We start from the raw sequence: 7,688 nt of genomic DNA, 5'->3' as shown, positions 1-7,688 counted from the left end.
TGGCCACACCTGTAGTCCCAGATACTCAGGAGGCTAAGGCAGGGAGATTGTTTGAACCCAGGAGTTTGAGGTTGCTGTGAGCTAGGCTGAAGCCATAGCACTCTAGCCCAGGTGACAGAGCAAGACTCTGTATAAATAAATAAAATTCTAGGTCAAATGTTATTTTTTCAATTAACTCTTGAAAATATTATTCTGTTTTCTTGCATCTAGTATTACTCACAAGAAATCTTATGTCAGTTGATTCTTGTTCCATTATAACTGATCTACAATTTCTTCAAACATTTCTGCAAAGCTTTTTTGAATTTTCTCTTACCTGTATTGTTATTAAATTTCCTTATAATGTGTGTCTGTTTTTCTTTGTTCTTTCTTTATTCCCTTCTGGTTGAGACTCTATGGGTCCTTTCAATCTGAAGTTATTTATTTTTCTTTAGTTCTAAGAAATTTATCTCTATTATTTCTTAAATATTTTCTCCTCTCCTTTTATTTTTCTCTCTTTTGGATATTCCTATTATCTGAATGTTGACACATCTATGTCTATCCTTTGTATCTATGAACTTTTGTTTTCTGTCTTTATCCTTCCTTGCATTTGTCTGAGAGAATTCCTGAATCTGATCTTCCAACTCATTAATTTGTTCTTTAGCTGTTTCTATCTTATTATTAATCCTATTTATGATGTTCTTTGTTTTAATTGTAGTTTTCGTACTAAGAGATCTACAATCACTTATTGAAAACCCATGGGGCCATATATTTTTTAGAATTCAGAATATTTCAAATTTTAAAAAGTGAATATACTCTAAAGTGAATAATAATAATTCACTCTAAAGTGAATAATACTCTAAAGCAACACCGTGTATTTGTAAAACCCCCAGTGGGATCTGGAACAGTATCCCATAATCAGAAACGTTCATACTTCTGCAGCAAAATATATGAATATTCACACTGAATGGGATAACTACTACTATAAGTAGCTCCTTGTCAGTTTAGATTTTGTCACCCAATGAGTATTTTCTCAAACCTATTTTTAAAAAATCCTGGGACTGTAGAGTTGTTTTTTGATTCTCGCATGTTGATAAGGGACTATGAATTAGTAGTTTCACTTTCTTTTGTATTTTGTTTATTGTTTGTTTAATGATTGCCTGCTCTAGTTTTATATTGCTGATATGTTCCCTTTATTTTTTTTTATTTGAACGATGCCTTCTTTTGTAGTATCTTCTCTCTTACATATTTATCAAAACCTATTCCAAATTCTTGATCTGTCTGTTGTAATACTTCTACCTTAGAAGTATATGTTGTTCAGGTTGTTGTCTTTTCACCCGGATTCCCTGGGTGTCTGGTTATTTTGGCCTGGAAGCTCACATTCCCCTGGGGGTATCAGCCATTCTGTCTGGTAAGAGGTGTTGGGGCCCTCACCCAGTCTATGGCAGTCCTGGTGTGTTCAAGGAAAGTGGAAGGAAAGCGCCCTAGGGCAGAGAGCAGCACACCAGGACAATTAACCACTCCCATGAGCTGCCGCCCACTAAGACATTTAAATCCTTTAAGCCCTTACAGAGAAGCAGGTGGGGAGGAGGTAATTTACTAGCCCCGGGGTTCTGGAAAGAAGAAGAGGAGGAGTGACTGCCAACATGATTCAGTTCCCTTCTGTTCTCATCAAGTCCTCTCCTAGCAGGGCTTTTGCACTACCCCGATATTAAAGGTAGTGGTAATTACTTGTTTTTATAAAAATGGACTCATATTGTACACATCATTCTGCACTTGGCTTTTTCTTTTATCAATATATATAAGAAGAACTCACTCTTTTTAACAGCAGTATAAAACTGCCCAGTATTTCATGATATGGATGCACCATCATTTATTCAACAGTTCTTTTTTTGGTGGACATTCAGGTCGTTTCCCTCTTTTTTGCGCATTAAAACGGGTTTGTATCCTTGACTATGCTCCCTTACATACTAGTGTATTTATTTCTGTAGGATAGCTTCCCCAGTGTATGGCGGAAGGATACATAAAGATACTGATAACACTGATTACTTCTAGGCTAGGACAGAGAAAGGAAAGGGACGGGCACTTTTTTTTTTTTTTTTTTTTGTCTACTGCTTTCTTACGTGTGTTTCAGTACAAACTGTACCCACTGCTTTCTTTCCCAAAGTTGTGCTATCCTGTAAATTGGGCAAAGTCTAGCTGCTTTCTCTGAGAGAATACATGTATTTGTATCTGTACCCGCTTTGGGCGAAAAGGTTTCATACTTATAATGAAAAGACTCCTGCTTTCTTACGTGTGTTTTAGTACAAACTGTACCCACTGCTTTCTTTGGCAGGGGCACTTTGCACTGAATACTCACTAAGCCTTAAGTACTTAATTCATTAAATTGAAATACTCTTATGATCCTATCATTCCCTAACTTAAAACTCCTCTCATGGCTTTCCACTAATTTTCAAGTGAATTGGAAAATCCTTATCAGGGCTCTAAAGCCTTGCATAATCCAGCAACTGCTGCCCTCTCCAGATTGTCTGGCCTCACTCTTCCCTTGCTTGCAGGTCGGTAACCCCAGGAGCTTTCTCTTATTTCCTGTATGGCTCCAAGCTTTCTCCCAACTCATGTCCTCTGCACACATGGATCGCTCTGCCTAACAACTTTTCCCCCATCTTATTTGCCTGCCTAATTCTTATTCATCCTTCAAATCTTGATTTTATTAAAAAAAAATTTTTAATCTCTTAAATGTTCTCCAGGACCAAATCTCAGTTTTAAAGTGATATGTTCAGAGCAAGCTATCTCTGATCCTTCCCCCAAGAGAAGTTCCCCAAGTTCCCTTGTCATGTTAATTTCAGAGAAACAAGTGCTTTCTTGCAGCATTATCATAACTACAGTTTAAAAATCTAAATTAAAAAATGAATAAATAAAGGAGATCTAAATAAATAGAGACACATACTGTGTTCATGGATTAGAAGATTCAACATAGTAAAGATGTCAGTTCTCCTAAAATTGATATACAGGTTTAATGCAATATCTATCAGTATTCCAGCAAGATTTTTTGTAGATATAGACAAGATTATTCTAAAATCTATATGAAAAGGCAAAGGAAATAAAATAACTAAAACTATTCTGAAAAATAAGAATAAAGTGGGAAGAATCAGTCTACACGATTTTATGAGTTATGTATGTGCAGTAATAGAGACTGTGTAGTATTGTCAAAGGGACAGATGCATAAACCAATGGAGCAGAATAGAGAACCCCCAAATAGCTCCATACAACTATAGTCAACTGATTTTTGACAAATGTGCAAAAACAATTCAATGGAGGAAAAGACTTGTCTTTTCAACAAATGGTGCTGGACCTATTGGGTATCTATAGGCCAAAAGAAAAACAAAAAAGAACCTTGACCTCAACCCTCACACCTTGTATAAAATTTATTTCAGGCTGGGTGCAGTGGCTCATGCCTATAATCCTGGCTCTTTGAGACCTTGAAGAGGGAGGATTGCTTGAGCCAGGAGTTTGAGACCAGCCAGAACAACATAGTGAGATCCTGTCTCTACAACAAGTAGAAAAATTAGCTGGATGTGCACCTGCAGCCCTGGCTGCTTGGGAGACTGAGACAGGAGGATCACTTGAACCAAGGATTTTGAGGTTACAGTGAGCTATGATTGAGCCACTGCACTGTAGCCCAGGTGATAGAGCAAGACCTTGTCCCACCAAAATATATATTTTTATTTCAGTGGCATGATCATAGCTCACTACAGCCTCAAACTCTCAGGCTCAAGCAGTCCTCCTACCTCAGCCTCCTGAGCAGCTGGGACTACAAGCACACACCACCATGCCCAGCTGATAAAAGATTTAAATGTAAAACTATACAACTTTTAGAAGCTAACGTGGAAAGATATCTTTGGGAGCTGGGGCTTGGCGAAGAGTTCTTAAACATAACACCAAAAGCACGATCCATAAAAGGAAAAAACAGTAAATTGAGGTTTTGATTTGTGTTGGTGAGGATGTGGAGAAATTGGAACACTTACACATGGCTGGTGGGAATGTAAAATGGTTCAGCCAGTGTGCAAAACCTCAGTATTTAAACACAGAATCACCCTATGACCTGGCAATTCCATTCCTGGGTATACACCCAAAAGAATTGAAAATAGGTGTTCAGGTGTTCAAACAAAAACTTATACACAAATGTTTATAGCAGTACTATTCACAATAGCTAAAAAGTAGAAAAAACGCAAATATCCATCAAAGATAAATGGATAAACAAATGTGGTAGATACATACAATGGAATATTATTCAGCGACATAAAGGAATAAAGTACTGATTCATACTACAACAGGAATGCAGCTTGAAAACATTGTTAAGTGAAAGAAGCCAGACACAAAAGGCCACATATTGTGTGATTCTATGAAATATCCAGAATAGGAAAATCCCTAGAGACAGAGCATATTAGTGGTTTCTAGGGACCGGGAGGAGGCAGCAATGGGGAGTGTCTGCTTAATGGACACAGGGTTTCCTATTAGGGTGATGGAAATGTTCTGGAACTAGATAACATGAATGGTTGCACAATATTGGGAATGTGCTAAATATCACTAATGATAAATTTTACACTATGTATATTTTACCATGATTAAAAATGGTGAATTTTACTATATGTAAGTTATACCTCAATAAAACTCATGTAAAATATTATTTGGGTCATCCATGGATGCTAAAACTCATAGGCAAAATTTCGATGAAGATCAGGATAGTTACATAGAATCAAACTATCTCCCTATAAAGGAACTGATTTAATTACAAAAAGAAAAATAGCAGCATTACAATGGAGAAATCTTGCAGACACCACCTGTGATAGTTAATTTTATGTGTCAATTTGGAGAGTGTTTTTGAATGAGATTAACGCTTAAGTTGGTGAATTTTGAGTAAGCAGATTGCCCTCCAGAATGTGGGTGGGTATATTAATCAGGGTCCTCCAGAGAGACAGAACCAATAGGAGAAAGACAGATGACAGATTTATTAGGAGAATTCGGCTCACGTGATTGTGGAGGCTGAGAAGTCCCATGACAGACCATCTGCAAGCTGGAGATCCTGGGATGCAGTAGTGAGGCTCAGTTCAAGTTCAAAGACCTCAGAACCAGGGAAGCTGATGAAAACCTCATTTGGAGGCCAAAGATCTGAGAATCTAGGTGGGTGGGGTTCTGTGTGGGGGGCTGCTGTGTAAGTCCTGGAGTCTCAAGGCTGGAGAGCCTAGAGTTCTGATGTCCAAGGGCAGGAGGAGGAGAGTGTCCCAGATCCAGGAGAGAGTGAGAGGAAACCTTTTTCTCCCCCTTTTTCTTCCATCTGGGCCCCCAGCCAATTGTATGGTGCCCACCCACATTGAGGGCGGATCTTCCCCATTCAGTCCACTGACACTCAAGCCAATCTCCTCTGCAAATACCCTCACAGACACAGAAATAATGTTCCACCCATTGTCTAGGCATTCCTTAATTCAGTCAAGTTGACACCTACAATTAACCATCTCACACACACACACACACACACACACACACACACACACACACACACTCTGTTGGTTTTGTTTTCTCTGGAGAACCCTGACCAACGTACCACCTCCGTCAAATGATCTAAGTTAACACCGCCAGTAATAGTAACTGTAATGTACATCCTCCTGAAGAGATATAGTGAGAAAAATACAACATCACTTACGTGGTGTTCCTGCCAAAAGTGCGTATCCTGAATCTAATCATGAGGCAACAATAGACAAACCCAAACTGAGGGAAATTCTACAAAGCAACTGGGCAGTATTCTTCAAAAATGTCAGTATCAGGAAAGACAAAAATAATGAGGAACTATTTCTGATAGCAGAAGACTCTAAAGAGAATTATCAACTTAATGCAATGTGTGATCCTGGATTGAATGAGGGAGGGCGATATCTATGAAGAACAATTTTGCAACAATCAGTGATATTGAAATACTGACTACAGTTTAGATAATAGTATTGTTTCAAAATTAAGCTTCCTGTTATGTAAGAGTGTGTCTTGTTCAAGAAACACACACTGGGCCCGGTGCGGTGCACTTTGGGAGGCAAGAGCAGGAGGATCACTTGAAGCAAGAAGTTTGAGACCAGCCTGAACAACATAGCAAGACCCATCTCTACAAAAAATACAAAACTTAGCCGGGCATGGTGGCATACACCTGTAGTCCCAGCTACTTGGGAGGCTGAGGCAGGAGGATTGCTTGAGCCCAGGAGTTTGAGGTTGCAGCGAGCTATGGTGATGTCACTACACTCTAGCCTAGGCGACAGAGTGAGACCCTCAGAAAAAAAAAAGCTCATGCACATGGAAGTATTTAGGGGTAAAGAGACATGATGTGTATAACTTATTTTCAAATGGTTCAGAAAAAAATGCTATTCTTGCAACTTTCGAATAAGTTGAAATTATTTCCAAATAGGTTTAAAAATTAATTGTATAATTGTTTGATGTCTTTTTTTTTTTTTTTTGAGAAAGAGGCTCACTGTGTTGCCCAGGCTAGAGGGCCATGGCGTCATCTTTGCTCACAGCAACCTCAAATTCCTGGGCTCAAGCGATCCTCCTGCCTCAGCCTCCCGAGTAGCTGGGACTACAGGCATGCGCCACCATGCCTGGCTAATTTTTTCTATATATTTTTAGTTGTCCAATTAATTTCTTTCTATTTTTAGTAGAGACAGCGTCTTGCTCTTGCTCAGGCTGGTCTCGAACTCCTGAGCTCAAACAATCCGCCCACCTTGGCCTCCCAGAGAGCTAGGATTACAGGCGTGAGCCACCGGGCCCGGCCTGTTTGATGTCTTTCATGAGAAAAGGGAACTACTACTGTCTTGTTTCTGCTGTAGCTCTGGTACGAGCACATAGTAGGCTCCAATAGGAAATATTTATTGAGTGAATAAATGAATGAATGAACTAAACTGTCTTCTGATTTGGGCTTTAGACAGGGGCTGGGATTTTGGAAGTCAAGCTTTAGAGAGGCAAGAGGTAAAATCTTCTCTATTTCTAGGTCTAACTCTTCTGGAGCACAAATCTGAGTGTTTAGATGCTTCTGAAGTTCAGGGAGACAAGACCTCTGCCTCAAGGCATGGAGGCAGCCCGTGAGCAGAGAAGACAAAGGAGTTGTACTTTTGCAACAAGATCACCTGGCTGTGTGTCATTGTCTAAGGCCATTTTCCTTGGGGTTATCCTACTCCCCATGTCACCACTTGGTAAAAGTTTATTGATATATTCTAGCCCCAGCCTGGGCAGTGTTATCCTGAGGGGCAAGTTCAAATCCTCTCTCTTGGACCAGATCAGCGGAAAAGCAGCACCCCACAGGCCAGCGTGGTGGTGGCCGAGGTGAGCAGATACCCTGGACAGGGAGCTCAGTAGCCACAATACACAATAAGTATATACAATATTTGTCAATTGAAATTGTTTTTAATTTTTAAATTTTAAAAAGAAACAGCATTGTCTATAGTCGTAGTTTAAAAACAAGGGTTCTGAGGCCAGACAATCTGAGTTCAACACCCCGGCTCTACCACTTTACCAGCTTGTGATAAGTAAGTTACTTACCACTCCGGGCTTTGGTTTTCTCATCTGTAAAATAATAATAGTACTTATCTTTTAGGGCAGCTTTGATTATTAAATGTGGTAATCCCTGCTTAGCACAGTGCCTGGCCCATAGTAAGTGCTGGACAAATGTTAACTAAGAG

The sequence above is a fragment of the Propithecus coquereli genome, unplaced genomic scaffold (assembly GCF_000956105.1).
Source record: "Propithecus coquereli isolate 6110/MARCELLA unplaced genomic scaffold, Pcoq_1.0 Scaffold10, whole genome shotgun sequence".
In the NCBI taxonomy this organism is placed as follows: Eukaryota; Metazoa; Chordata; class Mammalia; order Primates; family Indriidae; genus Propithecus; species Propithecus coquereli.
The sequence above is the reverse complement of the archived record's forward strand: the minus strand, read 5'-3'. Positions refer to the sequence as shown.